At 44.2% G+C, this 21,752-nt stretch overlaps 7 non-coding genes across 7 annotated transcripts; all 7 read right to left on the bottom strand.

The window, feature by feature from the left end:
* Positions 1-5,375: 5,375 nt before the first annotated feature.
* On the bottom strand, positions 5,376-5,447 carry trnaq-uug (transfer RNA glutamine (anticodon UUG)). Its single transcript has one exon. It is a non-coding gene; the product is annotated as a tRNA-Gln (tRNA).
* A 224-nt stretch (positions 5,448-5,671) lies between these two features.
* On the bottom strand, positions 5,672-5,745 carry trnai-aau (transfer RNA isoleucine (anticodon AAU)). The gene has a single exon. It is a non-coding gene; the product is annotated as a tRNA-Ile (tRNA).
* A 9,079-nt stretch (positions 5,746-14,824) lies between these two features.
* Positions 14,825-14,896, bottom strand: trnap-agg (transfer RNA proline (anticodon AGG)). The gene has a single exon. It is a non-coding gene; the product is annotated as a tRNA-Pro (tRNA).
* Positions 14,897-15,661: 765 nt separating this feature from the next.
* On the bottom strand, positions 15,662-15,733 carry trnaq-uug (transfer RNA glutamine (anticodon UUG)). Its single transcript has one exon. It is a non-coding gene; the product is annotated as a tRNA-Gln (tRNA).
* A 763-nt stretch (positions 15,734-16,496) lies between these two features.
* trnai-aau (transfer RNA isoleucine (anticodon AAU)) lies at positions 16,497-16,569 on the bottom strand. The gene has a single exon. It is a non-coding gene; the product is annotated as a tRNA-Ile (tRNA).
* An 88-nt stretch (positions 16,570-16,657) lies between these two features.
* trnap-agg (transfer RNA proline (anticodon AGG)) lies at positions 16,658-16,729 on the bottom strand. Its single transcript has one exon. It is a non-coding gene; the product is annotated as a tRNA-Pro (tRNA).
* Positions 16,730-19,156: 2,427 nt separating this feature from the next.
* Positions 19,157-19,228, bottom strand: trnaq-cug (transfer RNA glutamine (anticodon CUG)). The gene has a single exon. It is a non-coding gene; the product is annotated as a tRNA-Gln (tRNA).
* Between the last annotated feature and the right edge of the window lie 2,524 nt (positions 19,229-21,752).

Genomic DNA, 21,752 nt, shown 5'->3' with positions numbered 1-21,752 from the left:
CAGCAGTGGGCTGTTCTTAGTGGCAGTAGGTGGAGGAGGAACAGACACAGTGGCAGTGGGCACAGCAGCAGTGATGACAGATGCAATGGGCACAGTGGTGGTGGGCACGTGGGCTAGAGCCTGCCTCTTCAGCACGTATGCTTTGAAAAGGGCCATATTGGTGTTAGGCCTGGCCTTTGCCTTCTTCAGGTAGGTGATGAGAGCCTGGGCCTCCTTGCTTGGGTCCTCATACACCTCCTTCATTGACCTACCCTTAAAATCCCCAAACTCCACCATCAGACATCCAGAGTCTCCTGTCCTCTGGGCCTCCTGCAGCATGACCTGTTTTTTTCTGATACACCTCTACAGCCTCGCCTACCTCCCTGATCTGCGAGGTGTATCTGAGGAACAGGTGTTTGTTGTCCGACAGCGGGTTGTCCCTCTCCTCCTCCCCCAAAACGCTGCTGACCAGATAGCAGGCATACCACAGTGAGTTCTTCAGCAGCCACAGGAACCTCTGACCCTGGTGTTTCCCAATCTGGATCTTGCAGTGAGCCAGAACCAGGAACTGGTCTCCAGGATTCCCTCCATTCTGCCTCACAAAGGCAGTGGCCTCAGCCAGGACCTCCTCTTTACACCTGGCCCTCCCTGCCAACACGATCTTCCTCCTATTGGCCTCCTCAGTTGGCCCCATAAGGAGTCGACCCTCAGAGGTTCTTCGTAAAACCGGGTATGCATACATAATCTGAAAGGACACAGGCATAAACAGAACGTTACATAGCTGTCATATTCCAACTGAAAGTATTTTACTACAGCATTTTTTTATGTAATTAATTATTATAATATTATAATAATTAATGATTATTATTATTATGAGCATAAGCATTATTGTTTTTTATACAACTGTGAATCACTTTGAATTGCCTTGTGTACAAATTGTAAATAGTGTGATGAACTAATTAATAAGAAAATAAATAACACTTCTTGGTACAATCTTGCTGGTATCATGCCATGCTTAAATCGTTTTGTTTTGTTTAGCTTTTGTGGCAGAGATTACTAAGAAACACCAAATATAACATAAAGGCGTTTATGACAATTCATAATAATATGATCATCAAACAGATCTAAAACTTAAAATGGTATATCAAATCGTTTTGGTATATCTTTTATAACATAGTTGAGAATCATTTGTTGAAACAAAAAAACCCTTGTTTTTGCCTATTCATGTCTTTTTAAATATGTATAACATAGTATTTAAAAAGATAACATAAATATGTATACTGGTGTATAACATAGTATAGTATAACATATATGAATTAAACTTTTTTTTTTAAAGGTTTTAGTAAAAATCTTCTTGTGCTCAAAATAATGTAATGAATGACAAAAATGAGGATGGAGGAATCGAATGAAAGCTTTTTTATACATTGGAATACTTGATCACTCGAGCGTCACTTCATAGCGTCATCAGCAGCGCACAAAGGATCTGCCCTCATGTTGTTGCAGTTTGTTTATTTAAGAAATTCATAATAAATAATAATAAAGCAAGATACCCTGTTGAAATATGTGTAATGTGTGGTTTATATAAACTGCAAAGGTAAAGTATACTTTAAAACAGATTGTGACCGATGTGAAGGGGGAGGAGAATGTATACGTGCGTCACGTTTAGTCAATAAAACACTTCCGCATAGGATACACCTGTGTATCCTCGCTCATGACTCCTCTGAAAGCCTCCTCACTCCTCGATCCTCGCCTCCTCGCGGTGCAATTAGGTAATTGAGATGTCCTTCAAGATGGCTGAGCTCGATCGGTTTCCGGGTCATAGGATGGAGGACAGAGGAACGAGGAGACGAGGAGGGATATTGAGAAGCACCCTATGTTTCCCCAATTCCGACTCGGTTTGAGAGTGCCAATTTCACCGCCACGTCAGCAGTTGCGCATCACCTCTGTTTTTTCCCTCCCTTCCGCGAAGAACCTAAAAAGGTTCTACCGAGATTTGAACTCGGATCGCCACCTAGCCCAGAGTGCTAACCATTACACCATGGAACCAACACACCCTCCCAGCTGTCTGTCTGAGAGGCAGATAGCGATGAGGCTAGGTGGAATCAGGTAGCCTAAAGGAGGCGGGCGTGGTTCCTCTGCCGAAACCCCAGATTGAACCAGGGACCTTTAGATCTTCAGTCTAATACTCTCCCAACTGAGCTATTTCGGCCAGGTACTTGTGCTGTTTAGCCTGGCAAATGAAGGTCCCACCGAGATTTGAATTCGGATCACTGGATTCAGAGCCCAGAGTGCGAACCCTTACACCATGGAACCTCGGCGTGTGTCAACTTTTCCCATGGGGTGCAGAGATGTAAGTCATTCAGTCCAGAAGTGCGATAGCAAGGAGCAAAAGAAGCCTTTGCTTTTTAAGCCCATGTTTCCCCAATTCCGACTCGGTTTGAGAGTGCCAATTTCACCGCCACGTCAGCAGTTGCACATCACCTCTGTTTTTCCCCTCCCTTCCGCAAAGATCCTAAAAAGGTTCCACCAAGATTTTAACTCGAATCGCTGGATTCAAAGTCCCAGGAGTCCTGTGGGTGGCTGTAGTGAGGATGGTCTTGGTGCAGAGGGACAGGGGTTGAAAGCCTTGCTGGAAAGATGGGAGTTGCTCTTTCCAGTGGACAGGAAGCTCTGCAGGCGACTGGGACACCTGGCCAGGGGTCCACAATGCTGGAGGAGCAGGATAAGGGGCAGGAGCAGGGGCAGTAGCACGAGCCGGGGCAGGAGCAGGGCCTCTCGAGCCTGCAGTGGCTGGAGAAAAAAGAAAAAACTTACCCACTTACAGGGTTTGGCTGGAGACAAAATCTTTTGTGCCAGCTGTGAAGCAAATAAATGCTTCCCCCGCGCCAACAGGGCCTTCACATTGGTCGCCAGCAGTGGGCTGTTCTTAGTGGCAGTAGGTGGAGGAGGAACAGACACAGTGGCAGTGGGCACAGCAGCAGTGAGGACAGATGCAGTGGGCACAGTGGCGGTGGGCACGTGGGCTGGAGCCTGCCTCTTCAGCACGTATGCTTTGAAAAGGGCCATATTGGTGTTAGGCCCGGCCTTTGCCTTCTTCAGGTAGGTGATGAGAGCCTGGGCCTCCTTGCTTGGGTCCTCATACACCTCCTTTATTGACCTACCCTTAAAATCCCCAAACTCCACCATCAGACACCAAGAGTCTCCTGTCCTCTGGGCATCCTGCAGCATGGCCTGTTTTTTTCTGATACACCTCTACAGCCTCGCCTACCTCCCTGATCTGCGAGGTGTATCTGAGGAACCGGTGTTTGTTGTCCGACAGCAGGTTGTCCCTCTCCTCCTCCCCCAAAATGCTGCTGACCAGATAGCAGGCATACCACAGTGAGTTCTTCAGCAGCCTGGGGAACCTCTGACCCTGGTGTTTCCCAAACTGGATCTTGCAGTGAGCCAGAACCAGGAACTGGTCTCCAGGATTCCCTCCATTCTGCCTCACAAAGGCAGTGGCCTCAGCCAAGACCTCCTCTTTACACCTGGCCCTCCCTACCAACACGATCTTCCTCCTATTGGCCTCCTCAGTTGGCCCCATAAGGAGTCGACCCTCAGAGGTTCTTCGTAAAACCGGGTATGCATACATAATCTGAAAGGACACAGGCATAAACAGAACGTTACATAGCTGTCATATTCCAACTGAAAGTATTTTACTACAGCATTTTTTTAATGTAATTAATTATTATAATATTATAATAATTAATGATTATTATTATTATGAGCATAAGCATTATTGTTTTTTATACAACTGTGAATCACTTTGAATTGCCTTGTGTACAAATTGTAAATAGTGTGATGAACTAATTAATAAGAAAATAAATAACACTTCTTGGTACAATCTTGCTGGTATCATGCCATGCTTAAATTGTTTTGTTTTGTTTAGCTTTTGTGGCAGAGATTACTAAGAAACACCAAATATAACATAAAGGCGTTTATGACAATTCATAATAATATGATCATCAAACAGATCTAAAACTTAAAATGGTATATCAAATCGTTTTGGTATATCTTTTATAACATAGTTGAGAATCATTTGTTGAAACAAAAAAACACTTGTTTTTGCCTATTCATGTCTTTTTAAAAATGTATAACATAGTATTTAAAAAGATAACATAAATATGTATACTGGTGTATAACATAGTATAGTATAACATATATGAATTAAACTTTTTTTTTAAAAGGTTTTAGTAAAAATCTTCTTGTGCTCAAAATAATGTAATGAATGACAAACAATGAGGATGGAGGAATCGAATGAAAGCTTTTTTTATACATTGGAATACTTGATCACTCGAGCGTCACTTCATAGCGTCATCAGCAGCGCTCAAAGGATCTGCCCTCATGTTGTTGCAGTTTGTTTATTTAAGAAATTCATAATAAATAATAATAAAGCAAGATACCCTGTTGAAATATGTGTAATGTGTGGTTTATATAAACTGCAAAGGTAAAGTATACTTAAAACAGATTGTGACCGATGTGAAGGGGGAGGAGAATGTATACGTGCGTCACGTTTAGTCAATAAAACACTTCCGCATAGGATACACCTTTGTATCCTCGCTCATGACTCCTCTGAAAGCCTCCTCACTCCTCGATCCTCGCCTCCTCGCGGTGCAATTAGAGAATTGAGATGTCCTTCAAGATGGCTGAGCTCGATCGGTTTCCGGGTCAAAGGATGGAGGACAGAGGAACGAGGAGACGAGGAGGGATATTGAGAAGCACCCTATGTTTCCCCAATTCCGACTCGGTTTGAGAGTGCCAATTTCACCGCCACGTCAGCAGTTGCGCATCACCTCTGTTTTTTCCCTCCCTTCCGCGAAGAACCTAAAAAATGTTCTACCGAGATTAGAACTCGGATCGCTGGATTCAAAGCCCAGAGTGCTAACCATTACACCATGGAACCAACACACCCTCCCAGCTGTCTGTCTGAGAGCCAGATAGCGATGAGGCTAGGTGGAATCAGGTAGCCTAAAGGAGGCGGGCGTGGTTCCTCTGCCGAAACCCGAGATTGAACCAGTCTAACACTCTCCCAACTGAGCTATTTCAGCCAGGTACTTGTGCTGTTTAGCCTGGCAAATGAAGGTCCCACCGAGATTTGAATTCGGATCACTGGATTCAGAGCCCAGAGTGCTAACTCTTACACCATGGAACCTCGGCGTGTGTCAACTTTTCCCATGAGGTGCAGAGATTTAAGTCATTCAGTCCAGAAGCGCGATAGCAAGGAGCAAAAGAAGCCTTTGTCTTTTAAGCCCATGTTTCCCCAATTCCGACTCGGTTTGAGAGTGCCAATTTCACCGCCACGTCAGCAGTTGCGCATCACCTCTGTTTTTCCCCTCCCTTCCGCAAAGATCCTAAAAAGGTTCCACCGAGATTTGAACTCGGATCACTGGATTCAAAGCCCAGAGTGCTAACCATTACACCATGGAACCAAAACACCCTGCTAACTGGCTGTCTGAGAGGTGGAATAAGGTAGACTAAAAGAGGCGGAGGTTGTTCCTCTGCCAAAACCCGGGACCTTTAAATCTTCAGTCTAACGCTCTCCCAACTGAGCTATTTCGGCCAGGTACTTGTGTGGTTTAGCCAGCATGGATGTATGGGAGACCGCCCGTCATTTTCGAGAAGAGCAGAACGAAGGTCACAGAGAGAAAATGAGTGGCCCGTACGGGGATCGAACCCGCGACCTTGGGGTTATTAGCACCACGCTCTAACCAACTGAGCTAACCGGCCTCTCTCTGGCACATTTTATCCCCAATTGCTCAGAAATATCCTGGTTGCCCTTGTTGTGAACTTCTTCTTCTCAAGTGTAGAAAAGATAGAGTTGCAGACCAGGAGATTGTTGAGGTATAAGTTCTTTATTTCGTCGCTGTAGTCATCTCAATCAAGTCTAACTAAGGGAACTTTACATTGTAGTTTATATACATTTCAAGAGGAGGAGTTACATAAAGGTGGAAACAAAAGCATGCAAATGAGGCATCTGGGTTAAGGATGTGCCCTAGACTGAGAGTGTTACCAATCCTAATCCAATCAGCATAACAGTGTAATGTAAATATCCTAATCCAATCAGCCAGACTCTTCACCGATACCTTCACATTATCTTAATGGCCAGGCAGTGCATAAAGACAAAAGGTGATAGTCTCAGTGCTCTGACCAATTTAACTTACAATAGAGAGCTGGACAGACAGGAACAGGCAGGTTTGTGACATCATTTACCTTAGATACAAAATTCACACTAATAAACTTTCTCAGTTTCTATGCTATTGTATTGGAAGCTCAATTATACATTTAAAATAAAATTTGTAATCCTACAGTTCCCCCTTTGAGAGTTCTAAATAACTCTCACAAAATATAAATTTAGACACTTAAAAGTTAAATTCTTGTAACTTGTGATCATTACAGGCTCATGCTTCTGTGTTGCTGTTTCTGCAATTGCATGCTGACACAGAAACAAACATGCAAATTTAGGGTCCGTTAAGTTCTTAAGGGTAATAGTCTTTTCTGTTTGGGACTGTCATTTCTTTGTGAGGGGCGTGAGTCATTTGTTGAATGAAACACTTGATACTGTGGACGCATAGATAGTATGCTATTAGAAGAAATAACAGCAGAATTGCTATTTCCTTTATCCACAGCCAGGGTTTCCCAATCAAGTTTCCGAACCATGAAAAATTAACTTCAGTCATCTGGTGTAATTTTGCTGAAAGATCAAGAATGTCTTGTTGGATTTTGTTCAAGTTCTCTGTTGGATCCATTAACCCGGTGCAGCACTCAGGTCCGATGATGGTGCAGGCTCCTCCTTGCGTTGCTAGAATGTAATCCAAGGCCACTCTGTTCTGTAAGATCATTATCTTGTGCGAAGCGAGAGTGTCCGTGATGTTACCAAGGGCCCAAGCCGTATCATTGGCCAATTTCTGTACAGAATTCGATAAGCTTCTGACTTGATCAAGGGCTTGCATGACACCATAAGATGGTATTAATGCTCCAAGAGTTCTTGACCACCATGTTTGTGCACAAGTGAGTCCTGGAATGCAGCCATCTGCTTTGTTAGTGGTAGGAGCTGAATTTTGTAGCTGTGGGGAGCTTGGGGTGGAGTGTGTATTTTCTCTGATAGCTGGTAGAATATAAACCAGGGTGCACCTTCCGTTAAATTGGCTGGGGAGGATGCTGTAGACAGAAGTTCCACATAACCAAAAAGTGTCAGTTGGTGGAGAGAAAATACACAACTGATTTATTTCAAAAAAATTTGGTAGGGATGGGTTTCTGGAGAAACACTCTGTTAAGTCATTTTCCTCTTTCTTATCTGTTGTAGTAACGTACACGTGGGATTCTGCTCCTCTTTCAATCACAAAGCTGCAACGTTCACGAGGAATTTCCCCCAGTGGAGTCGATGCTGGAGCATAATTTTCCATGCACCAATAGAACATCATTGGCAGGAGTAGATCTGTCATGATGGGAGTAGCTGAAGTTAGGTTGCAGGATGGTAGTCCTGGAATGCAACACGGAGAAGCTGGAGGAATTGTTGTATTGTGACATGTATCCTTGTTGTATAATTCACTGGTATGATGATTGAATAAGGTACACGTGTCACATTTGGAGATAGGGTGTGCCACCCAGGGGATTCCTGCTCCTACTGAAGGTGCGTGTGGCATGCAAACGTCCTTTCCAGCAAACAAGGCATTTCTTGACATATTCATTAGCTCTAAGAATATGTTGTTTCTGGAGTCCACACTTTGTGCGATGTCCATGATGCTTAGTAGAACGACAATCTTGATCATGTTGATGGATGATTGAAGGTTTCGTATGTGAGTCTCTGCGTTGTGTATTTTTTTTTTTTCTTTCGTGATAGTTGGTTCGCCAGTGAGTCTAGTTGTTTTCTGGAGGTTGTGGCTTCATACGCAGGTGAGGAGGTTGGTGCGTATGGGTCCCGGACTGTCATCAAGTGGTGTCTGCACAGAATAAGAAAGAAAAAAAAAACAAAAGACAGTAGAGCAGTATTTGTTCAAACACTAGGATTGTGAACTTTTTCTGAGTCTGCTATTGTTGATTTCCTCTTTCCCTATTTCTTAAACCTTTGACACCTAAAGAACAGTGAGGTAAGGATGGACTAGGATAGGGCCTATGAGGGAAGTCTTCACCCCAGGGTTAACCCCCGAAGCCTACTGCATTCGGTTCTTCCCGGGGCTCCTCACTGGTTCTGTGTCCTAACCTATCCCTGTTGGTGGGGGAACAACCTTACAGTGTGTACAATGAGTCCAGGTTTTCCTTCCCTCACACAATACTGCAGCGGCTGTAATCAACATCACTTGATGTGGCCCATGCCACTTTGGTTCTAATGGCTTATTTCTGAATGACTTTATCATGACCCATTGACCTGGGATGATTGTGTGTCCCCCTTCTGGTGAAGTCTGCCAACATGACTCAACTCTCCCTCTGGCACTCTGTACCGCCTTTGTTAGGTTTTCACAGTAAGCAATCAGGGCATCTGAGGTAATGTGTACATCAGCATTTCTAAGATCAATCACACCTGGCATCTGCATGGGGCGTCCAGTAATAATCTCATGAGGGCTCAGTCCTACTGTTCTGTTAGGTGATGCTCTCATACTACACAGTACTGCTGGCAACGCTTCAACCCATGGTACTCCTTCCTGATGCATTTTGCTTAGCCTGATTTTGATTGTTCTGTTTGCACGTTCAACCTGTCCTGATGCTTGTGGCCTATAGGGGCAGTGGAGGTTCCACTTAATCTGCAACATTCTAGACACTTCCTTGACTATCTGTCCTGTGAAGTGTGTACCTTGATCTGAGTCAATCCAATCTGGTAATCCCCATCTGGGAATGAAATCAGTGACAAGACATTTAGCAGTATGTGCAGCTGTAGCACGCCCTGTTGGATAAGCTTCTACCCATCTTGAGAACTTGTCTATTACTACCAAAACATCAGTTTTTCCCTTACAACGAGGCAATGATATGTAATCAACTTGCAGGTGACGAAATGGTCCTGGTGGAGCTGGGGTATGTGCTGCTGGTGTAGTGGCTGCTGGTATATCATTATTTTTCTGACATGTAACACACCTCTTGGCTGTTTCTGTGGCTACATTTCTGAATTTTGGATTCCACCACTGATTTGAGAACCTGTGATTCATCGTTGCTGGACCACTGTGACCTAAACTGTGTATTTGTTGAGCCAAATATGGCAGCAGTGATTCGGGAGCGACATACTTTCCCCCTTTGGTCCAGCAACCAGATGAATCCACTGTGGCTCCTTTGTCTAACCATGTCCATGCTTCATACAGAGGAACGTCTTTGTACAGATCAATTATTGATTCAGGAGGCATAATTGTCTTCTGTGCTGCACTACCTGAACACACTTGTACAGTTGCATAGAAACAAGCCTGTTTAGCTGCCATATCAGCAAGAGCATTACCTTTAGCTTCCGTAGTATTAGTTGTGAGATGTGCTTTCACTTTGATCACTGCTAATTTCTTTGGAAGTTTCATGGAAAACATTAGATCTTTCACTAATTCAGCATGCTTAATGGGGGATCCAGCAGAAGTTAGAAACTGTCTGGTTTGCCAAATGACACCAAAATCATGAATTACCCCAAAAGCATATCTGGAATCTGTGTAGATATTAGCAACTGATCCTGAAGCTAGCGTGCATGCTCTTGTTAGGGCTACTAGTTCTGCAGCTTGAGCTGAAAAATGATCTGGAAGACGTCCTGAAGCTAACACTTCCGTGGTGGACGTTACTGCATAACCTGCTCGTCTGTTACCTTCAATTACTTGAGCTGAACCGTCAACAAACAACTCAAATTCTGAATTCTCTGTGGGAGTTTCTTTTATTTCACTCATAGGTGTATATGTAAGCGTAACACAATCGTGTGTCATTTCTCCTTCATCCTCTAACAAAACTTCAGTCATAGCAGACATCATACATGAGGACGGATTCGTGACAGGTGCACGCTGTAAGACAATATTCGGGGCTGTGAGAGTTGCTAACCAATTTCCCCAGCGAGAGGAAGTGACAGAAGTGACTTTTGCTTGATTCATTAATGCGGACACTGCATGCGGACATCTTACGTTTACAGACTGTCCTAACACCATTCCTGATGAAGCCTGAAGCGCTAGATGCACTGCCTGTACTGCTCTGAGGCATGGGCCCATACCTTGAGCTACTATGTCAAGTTTACCAGAATAGTAATGAATTGGGCGTAAACTGCCCCCATGATCTTGCATTAGACATGCAGTCCTGAAGCTTAAATGTTCATGGACATAAAGCACAAATGCTCTATCAGTTTGGGCAATTCCTAATGCTGGTGCTTGACATAGTGCTCTCTTCAAATCATTGAACGCTTTGAGGTGACATTCTTCCATACAAACAGTATCAGAATCTTTACCATGGCCTTTCAACAAGTCATAGAGCGGCTGTGCAATTGAGGCATAGTCTTCAATCCAAGGTCTACAGTAACCTGCTGTTCCTAAAAATGATCGGAGTGTTTTAATGGTAGTAGGCGGGGGTATGGCTTTGACTGAAGCCGCTCGATCCTGTGTAATGGATCTATTTCCTGCACCAATTGTTTGACCCAGAAATGTGACTTGCTTTTTAGCAATTTGAGCTTTGTGAAAGCTGCATTTGTGTCCTTTCTTATGCAAATAGTCCAACAATGATGCCAATTCAGTTTGATGTACCTCGTGATCTGTTGAGGAAATCAAAATATCATCGACATATTGGATCATAGTGGACTGTTTTACCGGACATTCTGGGTCACACAAATCACGTCTGACAGCCTGATGGTATATGGTTGGGGAGTTTTGAAATCCCTGTGGCAAACGTGTCCACTGGTATTGCTCATAGTCAACTGTGAAAGCTAACCATGGCTGGCTGTCAGAGTGCAACGGTACAGAAAAGAATCCATTAGACATATCAATTACTGAAAAAATCTTACTCTCTAATGGTATGCCATTACAAATTGTGGAAGGATCTGCCACTAGAGGGGTGATTTTATCAATATTTTTATTGGCTACTCTGTAGTCTATTGTAAGTCTCCATGTCCCATTGGATTTCTTGATGGGCCAAATGGGTGAGTTACAGGGACTGTTGGTTTTAACTAGCACTCCTTGCGTCAGCAACTTTTCTACAATAGGTTTGATCCCCTGTATAGCTTCCTTATTGATCGGATATTGTTTGGTGACCGGAGGTGGAGTCCCCGTCAATTTTATTGGTTCTACACCTGTCAACAAACCACAATCATCCTTGTCTTTAGCCCAAATTGGATGATTCTGTAACAAAGCATACTCTGGAGGGATTACATTATTGGTAGAAACTTGTGCTGAGGAAATTTGAATGCTAGCAGATTCTGAGGACACGTCTAAAGTTAGATGTATTTGTCTCAGGAGATCCATGCCTAAAATTGCACCTGTATTTAATGGAGCACATAACAATTTTGTAGTCAGAGTTTTTGGGCCAAATTGTACATCTATGGGCGGGGTTTCATACAAATCAGAATCTTCACCTATTACGCCAGTTAAAGAAAATTTGGTTTTCTTGTACGGAATGTCTAAACCTTTAGCCAATTTTGTAGGAATTATGGTAATTTCTGCACCTGTATCAAGCAAAAAATCAATTTCTTTCTCTTGTATGCTACCTTTCACAAAAATTCTTGTGTCATTATGATGTATTACAGGGGTAAGGTAGCTACTCACAGCCCCAACAATTAGTTTTTTTCCTGGTCTTTTTGTGCTCTTAAAAGAGCCTGAACAAGCTGTCCTAAAGTTTCAGTGGACACTTGCGGAACTGCTTCCGGGTTGTAAGCAGGCTGAGAAGGAGCAGAATTATGCATAGCATTTCTTTTTGTATCTTGCAATTTCTTCCTACACTCTTTCTCCCAATGTCCTAATCTTCCACAATAGTGGCAGCTCCCTTCTTTTTTAGACCACCTGTTTTCTTGTTTTGCTGTGCTAAATGTAGCTGCTGCTGCTACTCTCACTTTGGTTTTAACATCAGCATCTCTTTCCCATGCAGCTAACCTGTCAACGTTACTTCTGAGAGTTCTGTTAGACCAAGTTAGATCTAGGAATGGCAAAGCTCTTCTGTATTCGGCTACAAGGCCATCTGACCAGATACGAATTAGTGGTCCTTTGTCATCGAGCACACTTTCGGAATCATCCACTATTCCACTGTAAGTTATGGCTGACTGACAAAACCGTTCAGTATATTCATTTACCGTTTCTTCTTTCTTTTGTACACAGCTAGTAACTCTAGACCAGTCTATTTTGGGTCCTAAGATAGTCTTTAGGATTTTCAAAACACCTTCTCTCATATCGCCTCTACTGGCATGTTGTAGTTCAGAAGTCACTGCAGATTCAAAACTGTTGAATTCAGAATCAGTTAAAATTTGTGACATTAACTGTGTGACTTCTGTTAACGACATGTCATATAGACGAATTTTGCTGATCAATGCCCTTCTAAATTCAGAAAACTGTTTACGTGGTGAGGGTAAACTCTCAGAGAGTCGTTCTATATCCTTAGGTCCAAGGGCTTTTGCGACAGTTTGTATTCGGACTACAGAAGGGTGGGTAGAAACACTTTCATTTTCCTCAATTCCCTGTGATCTTTTTCTAGCTCCACACACATAAACTGAATTAACAGGCTTATCAGTGACTGATTGGACGGCTACATCTGTTTCAAAGAACGTTCGTAAATCAGGGTAAATGTTATCAGGCTGACTTACTTCTTCCCCATCAGTTTTTTCTGCATCTTTGTTGCGGTTCAATTTCTTGGTTAAAGAGGAAACTTTAGCCCGGAGCTCATTAATCTGTTTCTCTAGCTCTGAGTTGCGTTTAGACTGTTCTGTAGCTAGTGCTAAACCAAATTCTCTATGGCAACATATTATGCCTTTCACATTGTTCTTGCGAATACTTGCTCCTAGTACTTTTTTACACTCATCTACCGACCAAGTTTTGTCTGGATGAATCTCATATTTCTGCGTTAGTTCTTTTCTAACTTTCTCAGTGACTATTAGGTTCATTTGTTCTCCTAACAGTGTTTTAAATTCACTATCTGACCACAAAGGAGTCGCAAGACCAAATTTTTCAGTTGTTGGAACCAGCCTAGCATTCGTTCTAACCATTTTGTGGATTTCTTTATCACACAATCAAAAACACTAAAACTTCTCTGATCAAAAGAGTCTACACTTATGTCACAGATCAAACTGTTGATAAACCTTCCTTGTTACCAACACATCACATTTAACTTCCCTGCCAGAAACAGAGGATGAAACACAAAATATTAGCACGTTACGCTAATCTTCCCTGAAAGAAACGGAAAGGATCTTTCACCTTCCTAACTTTTTAGAGGATAAAACAAAATTACTAGCATGTATTGCTAACTCTTCCCTGCCTGAAACAGAGGATCAAACTTTCCTCTCTAAAAGAAAAACTTTTAAAAGGGTAACCAAAATAAATAGCCTGTAAGACTACCTCTTCTCTGCTTGCACAGAGGCTAACAATATTTTAACTTGAATGCTAAAATCTTCCCTGTCTGCACAGAGGATACCAACAACTTCCCTGACTATTCAGAGGATCAAACTCTCTTCTCTAAAAGAATTTTTTTAGAGGGTAACACCACAAGGTAACAAACAACAAAACAAATAATTAGCAAAATACTACTAATCTTCCCTGCCTGACACAGAGGATATTTTTTAACATGTGATGTTAAAAACGTCCCTGCCTGAACAGAGGATATATTTTAATCTTTAAAAGACAACTTCTAAAGGATAACTTTGGGTAATCAAACACTACAGCTGTCTGATAACTCTTTCTCTGACGGCACAGAGGATAATTTTTACTGGTTTTTCAACGGTTCTTTGAATGGAGTGAAACTCACCAAATTATTGTTGTATGGAAAAAATTCCGTCTGGAAACTCAGTCAGAGATCTTTGTTGAGCTTGGTTCTGGAACTCAGTTAGCTTTGTTGAGATCTTTGTTGAGATTCAGTTCTGGAACACAGTCAGCTTTGTTGAGATCTTTGTTGAGATTCAGTTCTGGAACACAGTCAGCTTTGTTGAGATCTTTGTTGAGATTCAGTTCGCGAACTCAGGCAGCTTTGTTGAGATCTTTCTGGATTCAAAAGATTCAGTCTGGAACTGGAAAGTAAGATCTTTGTTGAGATCTTTGAGCTTTGAAGTTTCAAAAGTTCATTCTTTGTTGAGTTTCAGTTTCTCCATCCGGGTCACGGCACCATCTGTTGTGAACTTCTTCTTCTCAAGTGTAGAAAAGATAGAGTTGCAGACCAGGAGATTGTTGAGGTATAAGTTCTTTATTTCGTTGCTGTAGTCATCTCAATCAAGTCTAACTAAGGGAACTTTACATTGTAGTTTATATACATTTCAAGAGGAGGAGTTACATAAAGGTGGAAACAAAAGCATGCAAATGAGGCATCTGGGTTAAGGATGTGCCCTAGACTGAGAGTGTTACCAATCCTAATCCAATCAGCATAACAGTGTAATGTAAATATCCTAATCCAATCAGCCAGACTCTTCACCGATACCTTCACATTATCTTAATGGCCAGGCAGTGCATAAAGACAAAAGGTGATAGTCTCAGTGCTCTGACCAATTTAACTTACAATAGAGAGCTGGACAGACAGGAACAGGCAGGTTTGTGACATCATTTACCTTAGATACAAAATTCACACTAATAAACTTTCTCAGTTTCTATGCTATTGTATTGGAAGCTCAATTATACATTTAAAATAAAATTTGTAATCCTACACCCTAATCAGGCTGAAGAGATTAAAAGCAAAGCCTAATAATGGGCTCGTCCGGGATTTGAACCCGGGACCTCTCGCACCCTAAGCGAGAATCATACCCCTAGACCAACGAGCCGAAACATACATCCTCCGTGCTGCTGTCGGGCCGCAAACATTTCAGCTTCCATGGCTTAAAGCGCAATTTTCTTATTAAATCAACAATTAAAAGGTAGCCGGTGCAAAGTTTCCAGCACAGAGGAAATGGGGCCTCTTTTTTTGTGGTCATTGGAAATCACGCTGCAGGACCTGCACACGAATAATGAGAAGCTTACTTACAGGAGCCTGGTCTGCAACACTGGACCCAGTTGATGTTGCAGGAGCAGAGGCAGCACTTGGCTGGACAGAAGGCTGTGGAGGAGACTGCAGAGGAGGCTGAGCAGGGCGCAGAGGAGGAGACTGCAGAGGAGGCTGGGCAGGGCGCAGAGGAGGAGACTGCAGAGGAGGCTGGACAGGGTGCACAGGAGGAGACTGCAGAGGAGGCTGGGCAGGGTGCAGAGGAGGAGACTGCAGAGGAGGCTGGGCAGGGCGCTGCAGTCCTGTGGGTGGTTGTAGTGAGGATAGTCCTGGTGCAAAAGGACAGGGGTTGAAAGCCTCCTCACTCCTCGATCCTCGCCTCCTCGCGGTGCAATTAGAGAATTGAGATGTCCTTCAAGATGGCTGAGCTCGATCGGTTTCCGGGTCATAGGATGGAGGACAGAGGAACGAGGAGACGAGGAGGGATATTGAGAAGCACCCTATGTTTCCCCAATTCCGACTCGGTTTGAGAGTGCCAATTTCACCGCCACGTCAGCAGTTGCGCATCACCTCTGTTTTTTCCCTCCCTTCCGCGAAGAACCAAAAAAGGTTCTACCGAGATTTGAACTCGGATCGCTGGATTCAAAGCCCAGAGTGCTAACCATTACACCATGGAACCAACACACCCTCCCAGTTGTCTGTCTGAGAGGCAGATAGCGATGAGGCTAGGTGGAATCAGGTAGCCTAAAGGAGGTGGGAGTGGTTCCTCTGCCGAAACCCGAGATTGAACCAGGGACCTTTAGATCTTCAGTCTAACACTCTCCCAACTGAGCTATTTCAGCCAGGTACTTGTGCTGTTTAGCCTGGCAAATGAAGGTCCCACCGAGATTTGAATTCGGATCACTGGATTCAGAGCCCAGAGTGCGAACCCTTACACCATGGAACCTCGGCGTGTGTCAACTTTTCCCATGTGGTGCAGAGATTTAAGTCATTCAGAAGCGCGATAGCAAGGAGCAAAAGAAGCCTTTGTCTTTTAAGCCCATGTTTCCCCAATTCCGACTCGGTTTGAGAGTGCCAATTTCACCGCCACGTCAGCAGTTGCGCATCACCTCTGTTTTTCCCCTCCCTTCCGCAAAGATCCTAAAAAGGTTCCACCGAGATTTGAACTCGAATCGCTGGATTCAAAGCCCAGAGTGCTAACTATTACACCATGGAACCAAAACACCCTGCTAACTGGCTGTCTGAGAGGTGGAATAAGGTAGACTAAAAGAGGCGGAGGTTGTTCCTCTGCCAAAAACCGGGACCTTTAAATCTTCAGTCTAACGCTCTCCCAACTGAGCTATTTCGGCCAGGTACTTGTGTGGTTTAGCCAGCATGGATGTATGGGAGACCGCCCGTCATTTTCGAGAAGAGCAGAACGAAGGTCACAGAGAGAAAATGAGTGGCCCGTACGGGATCGAACCCGCGACCGTGGCGTTATTAGCACCACGCTCTAACCAACTGAGCTAACCGGCCTCTCTCTGGCACATTTTATCCCCAATTGCTCAGAAATATCCTGGTTGCCCTAATCAGGCTGAAGAGATTAAAAGCAAAGCCTAATAATGGGCTCGTCCGGGATTTGAACCCGGGACCTCTCGCACCCTAAGCGAGAATCATACCCCTAGACCAACGAGCCAAAACATACATCCTCCGTGCTGCTGTCGGGCCGCAAACATTTCAGCTTCCATTGCTTAAAGCGCAATTTTCTTATTAAATCAACAATTAAAAGGTAGCCGGTGCAAAGTTTCCAGCACAGAGGAAATGGGGCCTCTTTTTTTGTGGTCATTGGAAATCACGCTGCAGGACCTGCACACGAATAATGAGAAGCTTACTTACAGGAGCCTGGTCTGCAACACTGGACCCAGTTGATGTTGCAGGAGCAGAGGCAGCACTTGGCTGGACAGAAGGCTGTGGAGGAGACTGCAGAGGAGGCTGAGCAGGGCGCAGAGGAGGAGACTGCAGAGGAGGCTGGGCAGGGCGCAGAGGAGGAGACTGAAGAGGAGGCTGGGCAGGGTGCACAGGAGGAGACTGCAGAGGAGGCTGGGCAGGGTGCAGAGGAGGAGACTGCAGAGGAGTCCGGTGGGACTGCAGAGGAGCCCGGTGGGCACGTGGGCTGGAGCCTGCCTCTTCAGCACGTATGCTTTGAAAAGGGCCATATTGGTGTTAGGCCCGGCCTTTGCCTTCTTCAGGTAGGTGATGAGAGCCTGGGCCTCCTTGCTTGGGTCCTCATACACCTCCTTTATTGACCTACCCTTAAAATCCTCAAACTCCACCATCAGACACCAAGAGTCTCCTGTCCTGTGGGCATCCTGCAGCATGGCCTGTTTTTTTCTGATACACTTCTACAGCCTCGCCTACCTCCCTGATCTGCGAGGTGTATCTGAGGAACAGGTGTTTGTTGTCCGACAGCGGGTTGTCCCTCTCCTCCTCCCCCAAAATGCTGCTGACCAGATAGCAGGCATACGACAGTGAGTTCTTCAGCAGCCACAGGAACCTCTGACCCTGGTGTTTCCCAAACTGGATCTTGCAGTGAGCCAGAACCAGGAACTGGTCTCCAGGATTCCCTCCATTCTGCCTCACAAAGGCAGTGGCCTCAGCCAAGACCTCCTCTTTACACCTGGCCCTCCCTGCCAACACGATCTTCCTCCTATTGCCCTCCTCAGTTGGCCCCATAAGGAGTCGACCCTCAGAGGTTCTTCGTAAAACCGGGTATGCATACATAATCTGAAAGGACACAGGCATAAACAGAACGTTACATAGCTGTCATATTCCAACTGAAAGTATTTTACTACAGCATTTTTTTATGTAATTAATTATTATAATATTATAATAATTAATGATTATTATTATTATGAGCATAAGCATTATTGTTTTTTATACAACTGTGAATCACTTTGAATTGCCTTGTGTACAAATTGTAAATAGTGTGATGAACTAATTAATAAGAAAATAAATAACACTTCTTGGTACAATCTTGCTGGTATCATGCCATGCTTAAATCGTTTTGTTTTGTTTAGCTTTTGTGGCAGAGATTACTAAGAAACACCAAATATAACATAAAGGCGTTTATGACAATTCATAATAATATGATCATCAAACAGATCTAAAACTTAAAATGGTATATCAAATCGTTTTGGTATATCTTTTATAACATAGTTGAGAATCATTTGTTGAAACAAAAAAACACTTGTTTTTGCCTATTCATGTCTTTTTAAATATGTATAACATAGTATTTAAAAAGATAACATAAATATGTATACTGGTGTATAACATAGTATAGTATAACATATATGAATTAAACTTTTTTTTTTAAAGGTTTTAGTAAAAATCTTCTTGTGCTCAAAATAATGTAATGAATGACACAAAAAATACTAAATTAACAACAACAAAAAAATGGTTTAAGGAGGATATAGCTTAATTAGCGGTCGGCTAATTATCTTGACAGTAGTGACAATTTTTTTTACTGTATATCATGGTAAAGTTGCAGGTTCACATGTACAGAAGAAAACGTGTGCTATTACACGCTAGCTGGCTTTATTGCCATGTTTAATTGTCTAAAAACAAACACTGTTTATGAATAAATAATGATCGATTATAGAGTCGTGAAGAATAGACTTACCTGTTGCAAAGATTGCAAAGATGACGATAATAACAGCGGTCGCCGATTGGTCAAAAGTAAGCCACAGGAGCAGAGCCAGGAGAGAAACGCGATTGGTCAAAAGTAAGCCACAGGAGAGAAAGGCGATTGGTCAAAAGTAAGCCACAGGAGAGAAACACGATTGGTCAAAAGTAAGCCACAGGAGAGAACAAGATTGGTCAAAAGTAAGCTACAGCAGAGAAACACAATTGGCTCACGTGGGCTTACTTTGGGCTTACTTTGGCTCAATCGGTAGGAAGCAGTAGGCGCAAGCGAGAGGTAGTGGGATCAATGCCTGCATTCTCCAGTGCTGTCCATCCTTTTTACGCCCCACTTCAAGGGGCACTACCTAGATGAGCTCTTGCGGCTCAGTGCTGCCGAAAAAGTTTTTTCGAACGAGGTACTGCACACATTCCTGGCAAAAGCAGGTCCCACCGAGATTTGAACTCGGATCACTGGATTCAGAGCCCAGAGTGCTAACCATTACACGATAGAACCTTGGCGTGTGTCAACTTTTCCCATGAGCAGCAGAGATTTAAGTCATTGAGTCCAGAAGCACGATAGCAAGGATTTAAGTCATTGAGTCCAGAAGCACGATAGCAAGGAGCAAATGAAGCCTTTGCTTTTTAAGCCCATGTTTCCCCAATTCCGACTCGGTTTGAGAGTGCCAATTTCACCGCCACGTCAGCAGTTGCGCATCACCTCTGTTTTTTCCCTCCCTTCCGCAAAGAACCTAAAAAGGTTCCACCGAGATTTGAACTCAGATTTCTGGATTCAAAGCCCAGAGTGCTAATCATTACACCATGGAACCAACACACTCTGCTAGCTGGCTGTCTGAGAGGCAGATAGCGATGAGGCTAGGTGGAATCAGGTAGACTAAAAGAGGCGGACGTGGTTCCTCTGCCGAAACCCGGTATTGAATCAGGGACCTTTAGATCTTCAGTCTAACGCTCTCCCAACTAAGCTATTTCGGCCAGATACTTGTATGGTTTAGCCAGCAGGGATGTCTGGGAGACCGCCCGTCATTTTCGAGAAGAGCAGAGCGAAGGTCCCAGAGAGAAAATGAGTGGCCCGTACGGGGATGAAAACCCGCCACCTTGGCGTTATTAGCACCACGCTCTAAGCAACTGAGCTAACCGGCCTCTCTCTGACACATTTTATCCCCAATTTCTCACAAATATCCTGGTTGCCCTAATCAGGCTGAAGAGATTAAAAGCAAAGCCTAATAATGGGCTCGTCTGGGATTTGAGCCCGGGACCTCTCGCACCCTAAGCGAGAATCATACCCCTAGACCAACGAGCCGAAACATACATCCTCCCTGCTGCTGCCGGGCCGCAAACATTTCAGCTTCCATGGCTTAAAGCGCAATTTTTTGATTAAATCTACTATTAAAAGGTAGCCAGTGCAAAGTTTCCAGCACAGAGGAAATGCGGCCTCTTTTTTTGTGGTCATTGGAAATCACGCTGCAGGACCTGCACACGAATAATGAGAAGCTTACTTACAGGAGCCTGGTCTGCAACACTGGACCCAGTTGATGTTGCAGGAGCAGAGGCAGCACTTGGCTGGACAGAAGGCTGTGGAGGAGACTGCAGAGGAGGCTGAGCAGGGCGCAGAGGAGGAGACTCAGAGGGGCTGGGCAGGGCGCAGAGGAGGAGACTGCAGAGGAGGCTGGGCAGGCCGCAGAGGAGGAGACTGCAGAGGAGGCTGGGCAGGGCGCTGCAGTCCTGTGGGTGGCTGTAGTGAGGATGGTCCTGGTGCAGAGGGACAGGGGTTGAAGGCCTTGCTGGAAAGATTGGAGTTGCTCTTTCCAGTGGACAGGAAGCTCTGCAGGCGACTGGGACACCTGGCCAGGGGTCCACAATGCTGGAGGAGCAGGATAAGGGGCAGGAGCAGGGGCAGTAGCACGAGCCGGGGCAGGAGCAGGGCCTCTCGAGCCTGCAGTGGCTGGAGAAAAAAGAAAAAACTTACCCACTTACAGGGTTTGGCTGGAGACAAAATCTTTTGTGCCAGCTGTGAAGCAAATAAATGCTTCCCCCGCGCCAACAGGGCCTACACATTGGTCGACAGCAGTGGCCTGTTCTTAGTGGCAGTAGGTGGAGGAGGAAAAGACACAGTGGCAGTGGGCACAGCATCAGTGAGGACAGATGCAGTGGGCACAGTGGTGGTGGGCACGTGGGCTGGAGTAATGTATATAATAATGTAATGAATGACACAAAAAAATACTAAATTAACAACAACAAAAAAATGGTTTAAGGAGGATATAGCTTAATTAGCGGTCGGCTAATTATCTTGACAGTAGTGGCATGTTTTTTACTGTATATCATGGTAAAGTTGCAGGTTCACATGTACAGAATAAAACGTGTGCTATTACACGCTAGCTAGCTTTATTGGCATGTTTAATTGTCCAAAAAAAAACACTGTTTATGAATGAATAATGATCGATTATACAGTCGTGAAGAATAGACTTACCTGTTGCAAAGATTGCAAAGATGACGATAATAATAGCGGTCGCCGATTGGTCAAAAGTAAGCCACAGGAGCAGAGCCAGGAGAGAAACGCGATTGGTCAAAAGTAAGCCACAGGAGAGAAAGGCGATTGGTCAAAAGTAAGCCACAGGAGAGAAAAACGATTGGTCAAAAGTAAGCCACAGGAGAGAACGCGATTGGTCAAAAGTAAGCCACAGCAGAGAAACACGATTGGCTCACGTGGGCTTACTTTGGGCTTACTTTGGCTCAATCGGTAGGAAGCAGTAGGCGCAAGCGAGAGGTAGTGGGATCGATGCCTGCATTCTCCAGTGCTGTCCATCCTTTTTACGCCCCCCTTCAAGGGGCACTACCTAGATGAGCTCTTACGGCTCAGTGCTGCCGAAAATGTTTTTTCGAACGAGGTACTGCACACATTCCTGGCAAATGCAGGTCCCACCGAGATTTGAACTCGGATCTACAATTAAAAGGTAGCCAGTGATCGCACCTCGTCTTTGTCTTTGAGAGCGATGGACACCTCCTCTCCATCATCGAGGGGA

This window comes from Siphateles boraxobius, unplaced genomic scaffold (genome assembly GCF_051911475.1).
Source record: "Siphateles boraxobius isolate OS27281-9 unplaced genomic scaffold, OSU_SipBor_1 19, whole genome shotgun sequence".
NCBI lineage: Eukaryota > Metazoa > Chordata > Actinopteri > Cypriniformes > Leuciscidae > Siphateles > Siphateles boraxobius.
Note: the sequence above shows the minus strand (reverse complement) of the source record. Positions and strands in the feature narration are given on the sequence as shown.